The sequence below is a fragment of the Dermacentor andersoni genome, chromosome 1 (assembly GCF_023375885.2).
Source record: "Dermacentor andersoni chromosome 1, qqDerAnde1_hic_scaffold, whole genome shotgun sequence".
Taxonomy (NCBI): domain Eukaryota; kingdom Metazoa; phylum Arthropoda; class Arachnida; order Ixodida; family Ixodidae; genus Dermacentor; species Dermacentor andersoni.
This window is the reverse complement of record NC_092814.1, coordinates 403,899,097-403,920,214: the sequence shown is the minus strand read 5'-3', so window position 1 is coordinate 403,920,214 and position 21,118 is coordinate 403,899,097. Positions and strand designations below refer to the sequence as shown.

At 45.2% G+C, this 21,118-nt stretch overlaps 1 protein-coding gene across 1 annotated transcript in view; it reads left to right on the top strand.

Moving 5' to 3' along the window:
- LOC126518611 (cGMP-dependent protein kinase, isozyme 1-like) overlaps positions 1–21,118 on the top strand; it is a 648,418-nt gene that overhangs the window by 441,774 nt on the left and 185,526 nt on the right. The window lies entirely within an intron of this gene.

Genomic DNA, 21,118 nt, shown 5'->3' with positions numbered 1-21,118 from the left:
TTCAGAAAAGAGAAGTCTTATGACGTGGCTAACAGTTACTATCAACTCAAATTCAAACGCGAACAATCTAGCGCATCCAATTCATTTACGTGGGAACAATGCGCTACGAAGGCGCATTGCCTTAATGTGTCAAGAGAAAGGGTGAGGGGGCGATGTCGCTTGCATAGCGCATGTACATGACAAGCGAATCGCATTAAAGTTAATGCGTTGGAAATTATGTCGCTCTGCTGTGGCATTTTTGTAAGCGCTGCTAATGGGCCATGCGAGAACGTTCCCTATGCTAGAACTATTCGCGGCGGAAGACGCCGGCCAATCATTGTAATGAATATAATGTTAAGCGAAGATGGCTTGGCCGGTGGCCAAGAGGACTTAAGAACGAAAAAATATTCTTGCACTAGGCCCATGCATTAGAAGATGGGGAGCGTTCTGTAGTTTAAGTAAGGCGCCGCCGATTCGAGAGTCTGTAAGAATCACACGATTACTTTTAAATGAGAAGTTGGAGACGAGTACGTCTTATAATAAAGAAAAGTCAGCCTTAGATACCGTCACATGGTAGTGAATGGTTGAGGAGAGAGCAACAAAACTGTGAATGGCAAAACTAACTTTACTGGGTGAACCTGCGCCCAGAAAAAAACAGGTTACACTCAATATTCAACGAAAGCGGCGAACACAGTCGGCGATCGTCGAAAATCTGATGAGCGGGTCAATTGCGTCGGCTTTTATACATCAGTGGTCGAATGTTCCAGAATAATCGCAGGGACCCACGTGTCTTCCACAAAATTATACACTATTCGCGTCGCGCATACATGCAATCAGGTTACACAAGGTTCGGTGACAGACTGCGAATGCAACCATCGATACAATTCCAGAAACTTCCTTTACATGCAAGCGCGTCCTTCGCTGTGCGATAACATTTGTTAGGCGGTGAAACGGGGTCACACGATAAAGATAAGCATGTACACGTGTAATACTTGTTGGGGGGCTAGTTGGTGCATGTTTCAAGAAGAGGGTTGTAGCGCCGAAAAAGACAACACATAGCAAGCGAGACGGCACAGGCGCCTGTCCCGTCTCGCCTGCTATGTGTTGTCTTTTTCGGGGCTACTACCCTCTTCTGAAAAAATGTACACGTGTCAATACGTTATTTGAGACGTCTATTTAGTATAGTTGGGAGTTGGGCGACCGAACAACTGGGGAGCTTCGACATGAGGAACAAGAGCTTTCAGTCATTCGGGGCACTGCGTCAATGACGGTGCTGAAGCCAGAAAACAGCATGTCACCAGTGTCAGGTACGGTGTTGTGTTCGTGAAACGCTAGAAGTGCGATGCTGCAGCACCGCATGTTCTTTCGAGGGAGGCAAACGGGGTGAAGCTGGCCACATGAGATATTATGATCAACCAATTACCCTTTCCCAATTCCCACAGCCGTCCTTTCGAAATGACTGGAAATTGTGGAGCTGAAGTTGGTTCAGAAATGGGTGCCTCTGTGCAGCAGCAACAGTTGTCTACTGCAGCATGACCGTTTGGAACAATTCTCGCTTCCATTGTTCTCTGCCTAGCCGCCGTGGTCACCAAGGGGTTAGGGCGTGGCACTCCTCAGCTCGGGGTCGCGGATTCGATGCAGGCAGCGGCGACCACATTTCGATTGGGCAGAAATGCCAGTACCCTGGTGTACATAGATCTAGGTGCAAAAGAATACTAGATGGTTAAAATGAACCCAGACTACGGTGTGCCTCCATTATCGGATCGTGCTTTTTGATTGACACGTAAAACCCAGGGATTTATTTAATTAACTCTCCCTCGAAACTTTAATCAATGTTCGTGATAAATTTTGTTTGCGCACCACTTGAAACGAGGATTAGGAAACGAAGGACGCAAGCGCTAACTTTCAAGTGGTTTTGATGGTGAGAAGTCGAGTGATTCTTTACGTACATACTCGACAAGCTACCATTAAAATCAGTTGTAAGTTGGCCCTTGCGTCTGTGGTTTCCTAGTCCCCGTTTCTAGTGATGCTCAAATAACATTTGTCGTGAATTGTTACCGCCTAGCCCGAACCAGTACCCTTCCAATAAATTTGTTTTCCCTTATATATTCAAAATAAAGGAATGTTCGACAATATGTAATAGCGAGCTCTCCAATGGAATATCAGTCCAAAAGTGGAGATGATTGAATTTGAATTCAACATTTCGAATCTTTGCGTACACTTAAAAGCGTATTTACTGCTAAGAGCTTATGCGATACAACTACATCAAGAAAGTTCTTATTAGAAGGACAATCGTCGCAGACTATAGATACCCGGAACGCCAATACACAAGCAAATGTGTGTTACGTGATCCGCGCTCCACAGTTTCCAATCTATCTCCATGGCGTCAGGACTTCGACAACTACAAGTGAAAGCAAAAAAAGACGGCAGAAAAAAAAAGACCTTTCTGCCATACATTCTAGCATGAGGCCACCTATAAATCAGTGCTGCTTTCGAAGCATTAAAAAAAAAAACGAAAAAAAGAGAAAGAAACGCAGAAGGAAAACTATCGGGAGAAACGCGCCAGATAATTTGATTCTTTCACCAGGCAAATTATCAGCATAATAAAAACAGCTTGAAGTAGCGCAGAAAGTGTGACATCATCATTGCATTGCACACACCTTATCGATTAAAGCTGCTTCACTTCAAGCAACAGGATGGTGAATACTTATGCGAAGGGTTTAATGATGTGAGGAATACGACGAAACTGCGCAGACAGCTGGAGAATATGATATTTCGCATTTCCCGGTCCTTCGGGCTTTCTCCGGTTTGTGTTAATTTCTTTGCGGCAGCCACCGATGACTGTTATATACGCAAAACATCAATGCAGGTGATTGTAAACGAGCAAAACTGAGAGACGAGCCGTGCAAATTCAATAGGAGGCGCCGCGCAGTTTGCGTGCTGTAACCCGGTTATCACACACTGCGTCAATGTGAACTCGACGTTGATGGCAAAATCATTGATCAAATGTGCGTTAGACTTTGCAATTATATAATTAGGGGAGTTCGAGAAGTTATGCAAAAACTCCAATAGAGTTGTCCACGTATGCGTGGACGTCGTGCCACTAGCTTATTTCCCGCAGCCCAGTGTCATTATCAATCTTATCAAATTTGATGCGACCAGTACAAACCCTTCTTAACCCTTATCGGTCGTTATCAAGCTTATCGGATTCGATTCGACCTTTATCGGTCATTATCAACATTATCGGGCGTGATCCTACTCTTATCCATCTTTATCAACCTTATCAGGCTTCATCCAACCCTTATCAACCCTTATCGGTCCTTGTCGGCCTTATTGAAATTGGTCCGACCATTATAAGCCCTTCTGACTCTTTAGCAACTTATTCATCATTGCCGAACCATTATCAACCATGCTGAGACCCATATAACCCCTCATCACACCTTATCATTTTATCAACTTATTGACTGCTTATCTGTCTGTGTTGCGAGCCGCGAAGCCCATGAGCGCTCAGAGATCGCTGTCATTCCTGTCGGTGAAGCGAGGAACACCCCAACGGAAGGTGCATCCCGCGATCACTGACACGCATCCTGTATGTGGCGTGTTTGGCATTAAATTTCGCAAAACCAGGATCTTTGTGATGACTACGGGGGTCTAAGTTGCCTCTACGTGTGGTCTTAAAGGTGGCTTTTATTCCACAATCACCAAATCTTTCCGAACCCTTGATATAAACTGTTCTCCTTTGAGATTTGTTTTGCACCGATGGTACTTCACACATTCATGTGGTTCAGATATATTCACCTCATGCAAGCGTGGGTGTTTAGCCCTCGCTTGCATGAGGTCTATGATGTGTATGGTATCACATCATGCACAATTCGTTTCCTACCTTTCCCTGTGACCCACCATTTGACATGTGGAACATGGTACTTGGTCTACATACCCTTTGGCCATTAGAATGTGTGTCAGGCACGCTGAGTCACCGTGAAGCACTCGGTAATTTCTTCGGGAATCCGTTGCCTACGTTCGTAGTGTGTAGGCTGCACAAGAAACAGCGCCGGACTGGATGCCTTTATTGGACGCTTGCACGTGCTTACCTGACTTTTGAATGTGTTTTAGGCCAACTTTAATTTCTGTAGCGCCTTGTTTTTCTTGTTTTGCTGAAAATTCTACTCCCATGTAATAAAGAAAAATAAGTAGGTGCTCAGGCTAGTGGGTAAGAAACGCGTGGCGCCATAGGTTCTGTTTCTCATTGCGGAGCACATCGTGTTAGGCGTTACAGACGGGCAGACAAACTGCTCGACGGACAGATTTCCTGGGTAAGATGCCTGCGAATGCTTAGGCATTAATGTTTGCTACATCAAAAGACGCTTTTTTTCGGCAGCAGCATCTCTATGACTTGGTAATTTATACAGAGCGATGGCATAGCGTTGACAAATTCAGCCACCACTTGGCCATGCGAGAAATGTAAACCCGACCTCCGCTTCCTTCGACAGAAAGCTTACTTGCCCAATGGACGTATTCTCGAGGAATCGCTTTCGAAATACTGTCAGTTTCACGTGAAAGCCACCCAGTGACTTTTTAGTATATAAACCTTAGTTTTTGATGCCAATAATGTCTCCAAGCTCACCAAATTTTCCGGAAAGATGAAGCGAAGAGGCAGCTAAAATAGATCGCAACATAAACATAGAGCTGCAACTCAGAAAGGCGTTGTCACAAAAAAGAAAAAAAATGCCAGTAGCGATTTAACAGTAAATGCGACAGAAGTCTCCTAGGCATTACGTCGCACCACTTCGAGTTGCCGGATCCATGATTTAAAGAGTGTTTATCACATCGCAAGGTGTTGTTCAGGGGCTCACTCGTTCACTCGCCGCCATATTCGCGCTGATCATGAACGCCCCTCTCTCTCTCTCTCTCTCTCTCTCTCTCTATCTCACACACACACACACACTCTCTCTCTCTCTAATTACTGCCGTCTCCCGTTCCCAATTCTGAGTAGCAGGCGAGAACCTTGATTCAGGTCGGCAGCTCAGCCATTCTACCGTAATAAATGTCTATCTCTCTCACTCTATACACGTCCTCCCTTTTCGAGGAGCAATGTGCAACCGATGGTGGTCCGGAGCAGACCCCCGTCAGTTGTACTATATTTATACATATACCTCTACCACGTCACCGGCTTCCCACCAATTCACATTTACTTTATTCCACCTTTGACTGCTGATGCTAACGCATTAAAAGTGCGACGCCTACGCAGGGAACGTTTTCACTCCAGACGTCCTGCATAAGTCTCACATTATTCGAAGCCTTTCTGAAGTTTCGCGTTCCGGTAATCCCTGTGGATGGACGGCTGTACAGCCTCTTCCACGGCTATTTTGAGTCCTGGGCTGCTAAGCATAGTTGTGCCGAGGTCCATCATCTTTCGCGTAAAACGATCGAAGGTTCTGAGGGACAGCCACGCGTCACGTTCGCAGGATCCAAGCTTTTCCCGACGTGAACAATCATGGTCATCCTGCGCTATTCCCACATGGTCTGCTCGCTTTATATGTCCCGACTCGAGGACCACTTTTTTGCAGATTTAAAACATATCAGCTATGTTAGGTTTTCCATTTCTTAGCAACGAATAGAAGTACCCGCAGTATCTGCTGAGAGGTCGCCTAGCCCTGAGTCCTCCTTGGCTCATAGCGTGGAGCTCAGTCTCACTCTGATGAACACGCATGTATGTTTCGAATGCCAGCCGAGGTTGAACAAGCAGCTCGTTTCATGCGACACTGCACACTCCAAGCTAGTAAAAAGAGGAGTTGCAATGACTTGTCTACAGGAAGCTCTAAATAAGTCTTGCTACCACAAAGTAGAAAGTAGTTTCAATAACCAAGTCTCAAGGCTACGCCTAGCCGGTTTCCCTTCACTCTTGATCTCTAGCGTCTGCGATAAGCTTCTTCAAAAGATCAAACAGGCAAGAGAGTGCACTAACACAAAAAAGCCATTTGACAGGAAGAGATTACATGTGATTCCTTATTGGCACAGGGTATCCCACAACCTCAAGAAAGTGGCGAAAAGGCACAGTGTTAATCTTCCCTTCAGTGCACTGTGTAAGTTGGCCAAAATATGCCCTATGTTGACCAAGGCAATAACCGAACCATGCTCTAAGAAACATGCAGCGCAGTACACGGTTTGCAAAAGTAATGTCGTGTATGATATACCTCTAAGTTGCTGACAGGTTTATATCGGTCAAACCGGACGGTGTTTTAATGAAAGGGTGCGTGAGCACAATTGGGCCGTAAAGAACAATGCGGGTGGCCATCTGGCAGAACATTGTAAAGGTCACAATTGCTGTGCGTATCTTCGCGACACCAGGTTTCTGGCATGGTCTAGAGATAGACTAGAACGGGAGATATTAGAAGCTTTTTACATTGCAAAGGCCGAGGGCACGTGCATTAGTTGCCCTTCAGTGGCGCTTATCGAAAAAGAGATAGCATTTCTAATCAGATAGGGAGGCCGTGATGTCACGATGGGCAATTCTTGGTTGTATCTATTTAAAGTCCTGTTTCTTGAAAAACACATTTAGTTGGAAGTAGCGCCTTGTCCGTCGTACATGTTCCTCTTTTATTCCGCGTCTTCATAGCACTCTTTTCTTCAAGTATCTCTGCTCGTGCGACTCAAATTCGCATCGGTCAAATCCAACAGGGCAGTTTTCGACCCTATACGTAAAAGCCTGAGCCTTCGATATGGCCAGACAGTAATATGAAGGCGGTCTCTTCCGCGTGTGAACAGTGACACACCGCTCGTGCTGTCGCAATTCCTTGGAAGAAGCGCAAAGGTCGGTGAGGTCTGCAAGCCGTGTCATATACTCTCGATTCAGCCCCAGCTCCGGTCAAAGCAGCACGGCGACACGGAAGTACACCGCTCCAGCGCTGTTGTCGGCATCGACTGAGTTCTCGGCGCTATGTATACGACGCGCGGTATATGCGTCGTTTGGAGGCAACGTGATAACTGTGCCCACGCAGAGATGCTGCAAGGTAAACCTGGGGCGCTGTAAGGTAAACCTTATTCAACTTTTCTATTCGAATTCTGCAATCAGCCCTCCGCGATTGGGGAAAAACTTTTTTGGACCACCCCCACTTCACCTGTCTGTCGCGCCACGTCACAAAAACCGCAATAGCTCCCCATCTGATATGACGTGTGCGCACTGATTATGCATGATTTACCGCACAAAAGAAAAATAGTTCTTTCTCATCGCGGGCTGCACCCACTTCACCTGCCCGTCACGCGCGACGTCAGAAAACTGCAAATACTCACCGCGTCGCAGTGAATCGTACGCGTTAAAGATGCATTAATATGCCGAACAAAACTGAATTTCCTTCTGAATAGCCGCAGGCTGTCCCATCCCGAGAGGAGTAAAGGATGGCTGCCGCCGATCGCTGAGACACTGGCTTCTCGCACCTGTCATAGAGCATGCGTTTATTTGCGTATAATAAAGCTTTGCGTGGCCGTGTAACGTTTACGAGCACTTTCGGCACGTTTACGACCTCGTCCTGCCAACTGTTCTTTCCGCAGGATCCATTTTAGCGTCATTCTTAAGCTTCCTTTGCATGCTGCGGCGATTTTTGAGTAGGCACCACAAACTAAGTACGACAAAACGGACCTGTCGCCAGACGCCGGCACCACCCTCTTCATCCGGTTATCGATATGCAGTGCAGTGGCTCGGCCCCATCGAATCTCTTTCCACTTGAACGTGCTCCTTGCCTCTTAAGCCAATTAAGACAAGCCGCTCAGTGTAGGCAATGTTATTCGTTTTTTAAGCAAACAAAGGTTACCTCCTATGAACGAGGCGAGCGTTTGATTGGTCTGTTCAAACAACCCTGCGGGTGACCGCCCGATGCTTGAACTGGCGATTACGCACATTTGACGTCAGGAGATTCAAATAAAAACATATTGGAATAGTTTTACGTTAGAGGGCCCCTATTACAGTCTGTTTCTATTCCATTTGTGCCACTCCACGATTGGTCAAACATTTTTCAGGCCAACCTCACTTCACCTGTATGTCACGCGACACCACGAATCCCGCGCAATATCTCCAAGGGATAGGACGCATGCGCACTGATTATGTTTACTGTTAGGCCGAAGGAAAGAAGAAAGAATACTTTGCGGTTGTACGTTTTTTTCGACATGAGCCCTACGCTATTGTGCAGAAGTTTTCAGGCTGAGCCCACTTGGCCTATCTGTCACGCGACGTCACGAAAACGGTAAGAACTCCCCACGTGATATGACGTGTGCACACTGATTATGCAATGCAGAATAAAACTGAAAATTTTTCGGAATAGGAGGGCACTTCCCCGTTTGGAAAGGAATAAAATATGGTTACCTACTCATCACTCTGGTACTGGCCACTTGGAGCTGCGGGGAAGAATGCATTTCTCTGCTTATATTTTTTTTTTAATTTGGGGTGGGGAATAAGGGGAGGGAGAAGTATAACATTGCTGAGCCGTTTACGCACGTATACGACGTCGCACTGCCAACTTTTGTTCGCTGAGGATGCGTTTTAGCGGTGTTTTTAATCGTCTGTTTCACGCTGCCGCGATTTTTTGACCAGCCACCCCAAGCTAACGAAGCAGAAGCGTACTACTCACAGACGCTGGCACCGCTTTCGTATTCCGGTTATCTACTTTCACTGCAGCGCTAGCTCGGATCCACCGAACTCCTCTGCTCTTGGGCGTGCTCCTCTCCTCTAGTTAGTCAATTACCTGTAAGAGTAGGCAATGCTATTTCTTTGATTGGGCTCTTGAAACATCGCTGTGGGTCAGCGCCTAATGCTTGCGTCGGTTGTTACGTAAATTCGATGTCAGGACATTAATATAAAGTCACTTTGGAAGAGTTTCACGTTACATGGCCTCAGGGAACAGCGCTTAAGATAGGGCCAACGAGATGCACACACACACACACACACACACACACACACACACACACACACACACACACACACACACACACACGCACACGCACACGCACACGCACGCACACGCACGCACACGCACACACACACATACGCACGCGCATGCACACGCGCACACGTACACACACACACACATGCCACTTGACCCGCTGCTGTTTTCTGCGGTGCGGCTGCTAAACCAAATAGCTCGGATTAAAACGGTAGTGCACTACCGGTGCTTCCATGCAGACGTGTCGCTCTATCGTTGACTAGAGAAAAAGAAGGCGGGAAGGGCAACCATGATCGCCCCCGGTTGGCTGGACTTCTCTCCGGGGAAAGTGAAAAAGAAAGAAGAAATACAGAGAGAGTCAGTTCAGACACAACCGTAGATGAGAGCTCGCTCACATTTTGCCACGCGCACCTTTGTAGTCCAGTTGCCTTCAATAAGTGCATTTTCTTCGGTGGCCTTGTGCATACTAGAGTGATTACGCCAACAATATTTGCTTCAGAGTACGTTCTGTAGCCCAAGCGCCTGAGACTTGTATGCGAAGCATATCGTAGAGAGTTGAAGGACGAACAGTGGCAAAGTTTCACCACATCGACATAAATGACATCCGGATAACCGTTCATGAACGTTCATGCCCAAAGGCATGCGTTATCTTCATGTGCATATATATATATATATATATATATATATATATATATATATATATATATATATATATATATATATATATAAATATATCTATATATATATATATATATATATATATATATATATATATATATATATATATTTATATATATATATATATATATATATATATATATATATATATACACTACATTTTTTTAACATTTCGCATCACTCCTTCCATTGAGATGGTAAGGATATGCTCTTTCTTCATCTCTTTTTTTATCCTGCGCTGCAGTTTGACACACGTGTTTCAAAGCTATCCAGACCTCACGGCGAAGAAAATTACAGCTTTTGTGCACAAACAGCGTCTGTTCCAACATACTTACTGCTTACGTGTCCTATTTGATCGATTATCAAACCAGTACTGAAAAATGCTGGCGACAAATTCAGGTAATGCTTGCACTTGCGCGCGTTGCTTTCCTTTCGTACAGAGCGGAACGCACGATAAAGAAGATGGGCGTGAACAGCTAGCGAGCTTGAGGTAGGGGGCGCTATAACGTAAAACTATTCCAAACTTTTCTATTCCAATTCTGCTATCAGCCCTCCGCGATTGGTCAAAAACTTTTTTCGACCACCCCCCACTTCACCTGTCTGTCACGCGACGTCACGAAAATCGCTATACCTCCCCATCTGATATGATGTGTACACACTGATTATGCATGATTTGACAGAAAAAAGAAAAACAGTTATTTCTGATTCGACCTCTTTTCGCCATTAGCCCTCGGCTATAGGTAAAAGTTTTCGGGCTGCACCCACTTCACCTGCCTGTCACGCGACGTCACAAAACCGCACGAACTCACCGCATCAAAGTGTCGTGTGCGCGATAAAGATGCATTAATATGCCGAACAAAACAGATTTTTTTTCGGAATAGCCGCAGGCTGCTCCGTTCCGAAAGGAATAAAAGATGGCTGCCGCCGAGCGCTGAGACGCTGGCTACTCGCACCTGCCGGAGAGCATGGGTGTATTTGCGTATAATAAAACTTCTTGCGTGACCGTGTAACGTTTTCAAGCACTTTCGGCACGTTTACTACCTTATTCTGCCAATTCTTCTTTGCTGAGGGTCAGTTTCAGCGTCATTCTTAAGCTTCCGTTGCATGCCGCCGCGATTTTCGACCAGCCACCACAAGCTAAGTAAGGGAAAGCCGACCAATCGCAGACGCCGGCACGACCCTCTTCATCCGGTTATCGATATTCAGTGCACTGGCTCTGCCCCAGTGAATCCCTCTCCACTTGAGCATTCTCCTCGCCTCTTGTCAGCCAATTAGATACGACAAGCCGCTCAGTGTAGGCAATGTTATTCGTTTTTCAAGCAAACAAAAGTGACCTCCTATGAACGAGGAGAGCGTTTGATTGGTCTGTTCAGACAACCCTGTGGGTGACCGCCCAGTGTTTGCGTCGGTGGTTACGCAAATTTGACGTCAGGAAATTAGAATAGAAACATATTGGAATAGTTTTACGTTATAGGGCCCAGGATTTTCGCTTCACGAGTCAAAAGCAAAAAATGGGCGCATATTTATTACGCATCACGTGACCGCCCTAGACATTCCAGAGCCCAAATCGGTCTGTGCAGGCAAGAAGATATCCAAGGTGACGTAAGCTCTTTTTTAAAAGCAAGATGCTTGAATGGTAGGAGAAGGAAAGCAAACCGTAATGTTTGCAATAAATCCTGCAGCGGTAACGAAACGTGGCTGCCATGACGTGACTTTTGGTCAAGGCACGTACTACCAGCGCTAACTCGGGCGTCATTCATAATGCACACATGCCCGGAATGGCGCCGTCAACACTGATCACAGGGAACTAAAGAGTTATGGTACTGGACAGAACTTTGGGGTCGCATATTATACTTCTGGGCACCGCATGTGAACAAGAAACCTTGGACGAAATAATTGTTCTTCAGCGCGAGTTCTGGCTAATCCTGATGTCGGACATACTATAAGCGAAGGCGACCAACCAATCGCAAATATCACATGCGAATTAAAAAATTTGAGAACATGGTCCCTGATTGGTGCTCTTTCCTTAACGGAGCAAAATTCTCGGATGACATTCATATTTATGTGAGTGTGACCGGAATAATGCATTTCTCATTCATTTCCTCTTCTTTTCTCGTTTGCCGTTAATACTCGTAGAAACGAAGTAGCTCACGCACGCATGGCCTCTCTGCAAAGGACAAACTATATCATGCAGTTGAAGGATGCAGCTTTATCGCCTCGAGCGATATGAAGCCGCAGCGCACTGCACACAGCCATGCATCAACGGTGACAGCAGGTCGATGTTTTCGCGAGTCTCCCATTTATTTTCCTTCAATGATTCAATCTGAACATCACTCTTGTTTTCTTTTTAGCAGTGACCTGCGCATCCCACGAGAGACGCGACGACCGTGGGTAGGCGTTGGTCTGTTCACTCACGCATGTGTCCACCTCTTCAGCCGCTATTTTCTCTATTGGCCTTGAATTTCACTTTTACTGACGGTTCCAAATGGAACGTTGAGTTTCTTCCTTGTTTGTTTTTATCACCCCTTCCAAAAAAGCTAACCTATATCCGCCGTTTCTCCGTCAAACTCGATAACAGCGTAACATCCGAACGCTTCGGATCGAATTCCCTGGGCCGACGTTTCTCCTATTAAACTTCTTGTTCGCGTTTTTCACATAGGCGCTCGGTAGGCGCTCGGCTTCCTAAGGGTCGCCTTATGTACGTATGTATTTATTTGTTGTCCATAAACCATGATTAATGTGCTGCAGAATCGCGGCGCCTAAGCGGGAGACTATGCCGGATTCTATAAGGGTTCAGTGCACGGAAAAGGTTACCTTGAGCATATTTAAGCTCGCAGAAATTCGGGCAACAAAGTTTATTTACGAGAGCAATCATGTTAGCTGATATACTCAGGTTATGTAGAATTTCACGCCGATGCCTGCTTCGACGGAGTTTCGACAGCCCAAAGAGGAAATTTCTACGTATTCATCTGGTGTTTCATCACGGTGACGTGGCAGAAACAAGTGTCTTTGTTCCATGTTTCCTTTTTTCTTTCCTCTCGCTTTACTTGTACCACTTTATTTCTTCCTAGGTCAATTTGGCGTTGCTTTTGTTTTGTTTTTAATTTTCCCTTCTATTTCTTTCGGTTTCATTCCGTGACATTTTTTTGTCGCCTTTCTTTTTACCCTTCCAGCTTTGACCTATTATTTTAACTTCCGTATTGGTTTAACGGCCTTTTTCCAACCACCCTCTGCAAGCCTTGCGATGGGAAATAAACTTGTCAAGCTTTGGTTTACTATACTGTATGCTGAGCTTAATGCATTATCTGACCGCGTTTTAATGTAATGATTCTGTTCCATTCATTTTCATTCTTTTTCAGTGGTCCGAACGGTGCTTCGCCCTCGTTATCATCGGTCGGTCGCGCACGCTAGTTGACGAGGCAGCAATATAATGGAGCGAAAAGAATTCTTGCATTATAGCAGCTGCCGATTATAAGGCACCGACGTTGCAAAGCTATTCTTCCGTCAGAACCGTTTGTCACCGGAGGGCCACTCTCGCTATTATGTCCGCAATCTCGTGTGCCTTGTGTCTCTTCTGAAGAAGCATACAAATCGTGCCACGGCTACCAGCCCAGTAGCCCAATTCCCAGTGCCTTTCGTTCGGCTGTTGAACTCTGTAATTGGTAGGCAGCAATATCGCAGGCAGCATTCAAATTTCAAGTTCTCTTTTTCGGGGGAATGGGGCTTGCGTGTTGTAAATTTCTTTGAAATAAATTACCGTCAATCTATTCTTGTCGCTTTCTGTATGCAGCAAATGTCGTACGGACCTCCAAGCGGGATTCTACGCTTGTTCGGAGTCCCGAGGGATTTCATCTTGTATTTCAGATCACGACGAAACCGAACTGACTAAGAAATATATGATAGTTTCATTTGTTCTGCAAGATTACTGTACCACAGCCTATATTAAAGAGATAGAGCGAGAAAGAGACAGTAAAACCTGGGTAACATTTTCTTCGTCTCTATAGAACACGCACTATCACCTTCCTATTGTTATTTTTGCTTGTAGAAGTTTGAAGCTAACGTGATATAGCGCAGTTTGCTTAAAACAATGCACTGAAAAACAATTGTGAAATAAAATTGCAGTTTTAGTGACATACCTTTGCTGTTTTCTTCCTTATTCGATTTCCCACGTTGTCTGCAGCTTCACTAACATAATTTGGGCACGTTTTTATTTTTCTTAATTTGACTGAAGATGTTGAATTAAGCTAGAATGGGTGAAAATCATTTCTCCTCTATCGAATTCCCCCCTCAAACTGTGTTTAGCCACCGTGTAAGAAATAAATAAAAAGAAATATTTCCCTGTTGATGACTGTTCAGGGAGTCACATTTTATCTTACGCGCGCACGGGCAGCTTTCCTATGAATCAATGGGTGTTATTCTTGTTTTGGTACGCCATCTTTGGGAAATTTTCATTTCGTACTGTCTTGTTCTCTGTTGTTTTTTTGCTTTTTTTCTTTCTCTTCTTCTTTGTACGTGCACGGGTACACACGTCACCCGTGTGCAAGGCATAGAAGCTGCCTGCCTGCTTCATGGGCAGGAATCTCGCATGATTGTTGTCTGCAATCACAGTGAAAAAAAATCACGCTGACAGACTAATTTGCTGGTAAAAAAAAAGTAGTTTGCGGAACTCGGCCAGCGCTTTTTGTGCGCACACGGCGGGAGTCAAAGGTGGACACGGCTTTGAGAAACAGCTGATCTATCAAATGCTTTGGCACGGCGTTGCAAAACGTGGACAGCGACGCTCTAAATGGAGCTTGTCAGAAGTAAATTTGGGCACAAAGATGTATTTGGAAGTACTTAAATTAGCATTTTAAACATTGTGCGGCATCGTGCGCGAGATGGATCACAGGCTTGTGTCGCCTGTTCGTCGTGTCTTTCCCGAAACGAGGCGCACGGGTGGAGCTTGCTCGATGCATCCTCCTCCACAGAGAAGTATGGATTATCTGATACGTCGACAGCATGCAATTGCAAACTTGGATGTGCCTTCATTATTTATTTATTTCATTTATTTGAAGATACTGCAGGCAAGCAGAAGAGTTTTTCGTTTTTCTTTAACGTCAAGTGTAATGACAAAGAATTCATAGCCAAGGGTAAAATGAACGCCGACCAAACACATTAAAAGAAAAGAAACCAAGACGTTCGGGCTTCCTTACAGAGGCCTTGTTCACAAGTGAACAAGGCCCCCGTATGAGAGCCGAAACGGTTTCGCTTCTGCCGTGGTTGCTTAGTGGCTGCGATCATGGGCTGCTGAGCAAGTGCTCGCGGGATCGAATCCCGCGGCCGCATTTCTATGCGGGCGAAAATGCGAAAGCACCCGTGTACTTAGATTTAGGTGCACGTTTAAGAACCCCGGGTGGTCCAAATTTCCGGAGTACCCCACCACGGCGTGCCTCATAATCACAACGTGTTTTTGGCACGTAGAACCCCATAATTTAATTAAATTTTCTTCTTATGTTTTTGGTAGGCGCCCGTTTTACCCTTGAGTATGAACAATCTCGATAAGATGAGCTTTCTTGCCACTCTTGATTTCACAAAGAATTCACCAAGGCGTTTACATTTGTACAACCAGCAACAGGCATTGGCAGACAATCGCACTCTTCAATTGATTACTGTGGATTGATGATACTCGCGATGATTTGTCACCTGCTTGGTCAGGCCCTAGAAAACTGGGGTCAAATTCACGAGGCTTTCAAGTCCTAAGTTCCTTGCCATTGGCCGCATTCCATCGCTAATTATATGTCCAGCATCAGGATTGGCTGCAATTTGCTCTTACGAGCAACTGAAGCATAAGAGATTTTTGGAAATACAGGTACTGATGCTGATGTGTACTACAGGAAGGCAATAATAAAATCATATGGTAAGAAGACACCAAGCACTTCGCGACCGGCACAGTTATGCGAAGCATGTTCTGTGTGGCATTGACTGGTCCGGTATGGCACAGCTGTGATTTTTTTCTTCCCGAAAAAAAAATGCATTTGCGCGTGTATTTTAGAACTTGGGCCGAATGCGCGAAGCCTTACTTTTGTAAGTTCTGTTTGCCACTGGCTATTAATATGTCTAATATCAGGAACGGATGAAATTAGTCGTGCGACCGTTTCTAGATTAGGAGCTTCTTGCCAATACGGGCTCTTTCTGCCTGCAATTGCGCTAATGGTCAGGCTACAAAAATTATTTGAAAAAAGGCAGAGAGGTATGGTTCAACTAGCGGGCGCTCTCGCCTGCTACAATGCACAAGGGAGGGGGAACGGGGGCGCACAATTGTAACGATGGATGGCGATGACATAGAAAAAGGCATGCGCAACGCTAACGGCCAGTTCAACATTCCGTTGATAGACATACAGAAATGTGAGCGAAGAGGAGATTTCAGTCCACCTGGGTATAAAAATTTTGTTAAACTCACGAAAACACTCTCAGCATGTATAGAGAAATGTTTTCTAAAGGAAAGAACCTTTGTAGTTTTATTTCAAAGGAATTTCCTGTATTCCAAACAAATTCGCAGTTTTTTGTTGTTCTGTTTTCCTACGATGTTTTTTTACAGTGCACTATACTTATGGCGATCGGCGTCACAAATTCGGCTCAGCGCAGACATTCCCGGTAATATTATTTAAATGTATTCCCAGGATCGTGCGACTGGCATCTCTTTAAATGAACGCTTTCACGTTTATTACGGCGAAAGCAAGAAAATAGCCTTCGCAGCTTTGTACCTCCGAATCGCGACAGTGAATCATTACGTATGTAGCAGCATCGGCATAGCAACTTTACAATATATATATATATATATATATATATATATATATATATATTGTAACCGTCATTTCAATATCATGAAACAGAGCATCCGACTCGCTACTACCTTCAAGCAGCCGTCTCGGGTTGTGTATAGAAGACACAAAAATTTAAGAGATTTGTTAGTCAGGGCGAGGACACAGAAGTCCAACACACCTAAGGGCTGTCGACCGTGTGGGAAACCTTGTTGCAAGGTATGCCGTCACATGACAACAACAGACACGGCTGAGGCATCGAGCTCGTCCTTCGTATATAAAATTAACGAAAATCTTCAGTGTGATTCCAGTTACGTCGTGTACAAAATTCGATGCGAGGTGTGTAAGCAGGAATATATCGGGCAAACAGAGACCCCTTTCCGCCTGCGGTTCAACAATCACCGCGCGCATGTGAAAAGCATCCCGAATTTACCCTTCTCCAGGCACGTTCGGCTGCCAGATCACTCCTTAGAACGCGTGAGCGTTGTGCTCTTGCAATCTGGTTTCCAACACATCCGTGCACGTGAGCAGAGAGAATCTTTTTTCATCCATAAATTTCCAACGTACGTCTAAGGAATTAATGAGAGTCCGGGGCGGCTGACGCGCCTCCGGGATATGCCATGAGAGTGCATGGGAAACGCGAATACATGTTCTGTACTCTAAAATTGAGACGCTGGCTATTCACTGCTTGCTCATCCCTCCGCATGCGCCTGAAGGGGGCGAGCGAAAAACCAATAAATTCAGTTTCCTGCACCCTGCCACTCAAGTGGTCATTCTGAGTGACCTATTGCCCCTTCTTGGAATACGTACGAGCCGACTTGATGTCAGTTGTCGGTTAAACGTTCAAAAACAGGACCACAAGGAGGCGATTTAACTCGGCTCCCTAAATCTAAGCCCAGGGGGGCACTTGCTTTGCGAATACCACGCATATATTCTTTTTGGGACTATATATTGTTTTCGCACCGTAGCTGGACCACAGAGTTGCCGGAACGGACCGTGCCTTGTATATGTGTACTTTGACACTGTGTTTCTTTCCACAAGGCTGCCGCTCTTCGGTCTTCCTTCTGGACCGCTTCTCTATTGTGCCCCCTGCCGCCCGATTCAACTTGCCCTCTCTCCCGCTACAACGGTAGCACGCGCGCTGGTGCTGCGCATCGACCGATTTCTCCCTCCTTGCCTCGGGTCAACGGGAACCTAGCGGCCGCTACTTCCCGCCCCCCTCACTCTCCGACTTACGTCTCCCTCCTCCTGTGTGTTTTTTTTTTCTTTTTCTTCTTTTCTTCCTTTTCTCTTTCTTCCTTTTTTTTTTTCTCACTGTCCTCCTTGCTCTACATACATGAGACTCCGCCTTCCTCTTGATTTACAGCTGCCAAAGACAGCTGTAAATCAGCCAAAGTGCCGAAAATCAATCACTGTCACAACTGTCTCTCTCGGTTTAATGTATCTGAGAATGACCGGGCACCCGGTCTGGTGTCTTCACTACGAGGGCCGAACTGCCATTTTTTTGTAAACCCTGATGAAGATCGGTCCACCGATCGACACTGTTGAAATTAAATACTTGTTCTGTTTACCTTGTAGCACCACTCAAGTTCTATATATCTGCAGCCCAATTTACGTCCCGCGAGCACCGTAATATTCCCGCGTTCAGCATCTCTAACGGAATCGGTGGCCCTAGTAGGCTCGAGTTTGCTAATGAAGACTCGAAACACAGAAACCAGGGGACCCGGGTCAAGATCAGCGTCCCTTAGCCCGCGCAGTAAGTGGGCCTCCCCTAACCAAGCTCGGCTAGCCGCTTCTTCATTTGCCTCCCGTGAACCTATCGTTTTCCCCACGCACGGCGGCGCATTACTCTCTGTTTCTACCGGCTCACCTGCATAGACTGTTCGTATATATAAGACGTATGCGATAATTTCACAACAGGTTTGCTAGCTTCCTTTTGCGTTTTATTACTGAGACAAAACAATTGTAAAATGGACGTTTTTATTTTCTTCTTTAGGGATCAGGGGACCGAATTCACAAAGTTTTTTGTTCGTAAGTGCTATTTTTCATTGGCTGATTGCCTTGGCTAATAATATGTCCTACATAACTATAGGCTGTCACGAACGCTTTTAGCGTAAGAGAGTTTTGTCAATAAGGGGCCCAGGTACAAATTTCCTGTCTCAAGCGTAAATTTCGTGTTCGCAACGCGTTTCTTCGACCACTCCTTACTGTGTCATATTCAATAGGCAAATAAGAAACTATCCTTGCTTGTAGCTGTCTTTTTTTTCCTTGCAGTTGTTAACGCAATTAGCGTTCTCCTTTTTTTTCTCGCCAAGCATCTGCATATAAGCACGCGTCACCACTTTGATATTTTTCGATGTACATGTCATCCTTTAATGTGATGTGCTCGAATAACCTTTACACCTTTCTATAAAAAGGCTGGTGGTCGCTTATGCATTCATCTAATTTCATTTTGAGTGCTCAGAAGTATAGTATTTTTTTTTTCAGTTTTGTCCCTTAGTGTTGACTCTTCCTCCCTATTACTTATTTTTTAAATTTTTTTGTGTGCTTCAGATAAGGAGTGCCCCAACGACTTTTTTCATACAGCACACTCTTTGTAAGGATAGCCGATTTTTCATTGAACTGAGCGGCGAAGGGTTCTTCGCTACCGTCGTCCGAAAAAGCTAAATCAGCGCTTTAGACTTTCTTTCCGAGAAGAGAAGGGACCGTAAGCCTTCCAAGCCGCTAAGGAACGCTTTGGGAACTGTTGACATGAGCACCGTCAGCGCTTGCGGAACTTCAGGCAAAGGTACGGCATGGTCTTACAAGCCCATCGAGTGAGCGTCCGTGTTCACTCGATGTAACTTACCGCTCTAGCGCAAATCATCATTCGCAAACGAGGATAACTACTACTTATGAAAGCACTTATATTAATGGACGGCTTTATTAGTAATGGAATTTGTAACGCCTGTAAAAGTTGGCATCTTTCCAGTGACACGGAGCCGAAACATGTTTCTTGGAAGCAATCTGTGAAATAGGAAGTGTGATTCTTTTTCGATTTGCCTAACTGAAACAAGTCTTTTTGATGAATCCGTATGATTTGTGCACTTCCGGATTCTTGATATGAGGACTGCAGTGCACGTTGCAGTCTCATGTGCAGCCAACTGCAAAAATGTTTGGAGCATAGAAATGACCAACACATTTTAAAATCTAATTTCTTCGTCACTCATCCTAAAATTCAAGGGTGCAATATCAAACTACTGCGGGGAAGTATGCTTCGCACTTTCGAGTTCTTGGGAGGAGAGCGTTCCTTTTTTCTTTTTTTCTTCCTTGTTTTTCTTTCTTTTGTTGTTGTTTCACTGGCTCAAGCTCGGATACGGCGGATGTATGTGTGCTTTCATTATGCGACTTCTATTATCAAGGTTTCTGATCATGATTGGGGTGTCTAATATTCCTGATAAGCGAGCACTGATTTTCAAATCTTAGAGCTACACTCCCTGATCATTCGCTGGCGGATCTGAAAAAGTACAATAACGCATGAATAGTCTCGCAAAAGATACTTATTTTACTCCTGATACACAAAATGCCAGCTAGTGGTAGCCGGCAAAAATTAGCCACCTAAATGCTAGCTAACAAACGATAGTTCCTCGAAGAATCTGAGCTAAGCAACTGAAGAGGTTAAGATTATCTGTTAACGACACCGAGATAAATTACGTCACGGCCCGAGCAGTCGTTCAAAATGGGGCCCTATTAGTCGAAGCTTGCGAATTAGGTTTTCTTTCGTGCCAGTAGCGGGCTCTCAATTAAGCCGAAACCGCCCGGTTGTCGAAACCTGCTACGGGCTACTGCCAGGCGACTCTGAAAAAGCGCGATCTGTAAGGTAAGATGCACGGATGTCGCTGACATGCCCACTCCGCCGCTGCGGTCAGGTGGCGCTGGTGACAAAGCGTGATATTTTGTGGCGAATTAACATGCTTTTCATGGCTCCGTGGCGGCGACGAAATCATAAGTTTTTTTGTGCATGCTTTGAGCTTGCTTCTGTTTTTGCTATGCTGATTTTTTTACCCTTGTAATAATAATAAGGTATTCTTACTTTTTTGCCTCTCTCTTTTCGTGTGCGCGAGTGTGTTTCGTGTACGTTTGGTCTTGCAGGACAGTCAGAGCCTCCTATCGCGCTACGTGCTTCAACACGTGCAAGTGGGTGGGACGTTAAGTCTTTATAGCCTTTAAATGGTAGCTTGGAAGTGGCAAGACTAATAGCTATTAGTGGTTTTACTGTGTATTCTTTGGTATCGGGAATATTGTTTTGCTAGGAAAGCGAGAGCATGGCTGTGTGGTAGAACTCGTGCGGAAACGTGTCATGCCTTAAGTCTGTGCGGCATGGATTCCTTTAAAGCATTGGTGAGAATTACTTTGCAACATTTTCAGGATTTAGATCCTGTGCGTATCGGCTTTTGCTAGAAGGCACGTGCCCTGCACTATTATAGTATTATAGTACTATAGTATTTGCATTAAAAGATCCGTGCAATATCTGGCAAGAAATCTGGGATACCGTGCAATATGCGGGGGGTCCCTCAAGGCAGATGAGGGGACGGACGAGAATGGGGAAGGAATCGAGTCAATCGGCACACACTGTGATGTCGATGCTAGGCTGAAGAAAAGGGACGCTTTTCAGGATGACCTTGTCAAACAGGTCGAAGAGTTTAAAACAACTAAAGAGGGAGCGTGAAGCACGGATGGTAGTGGTAG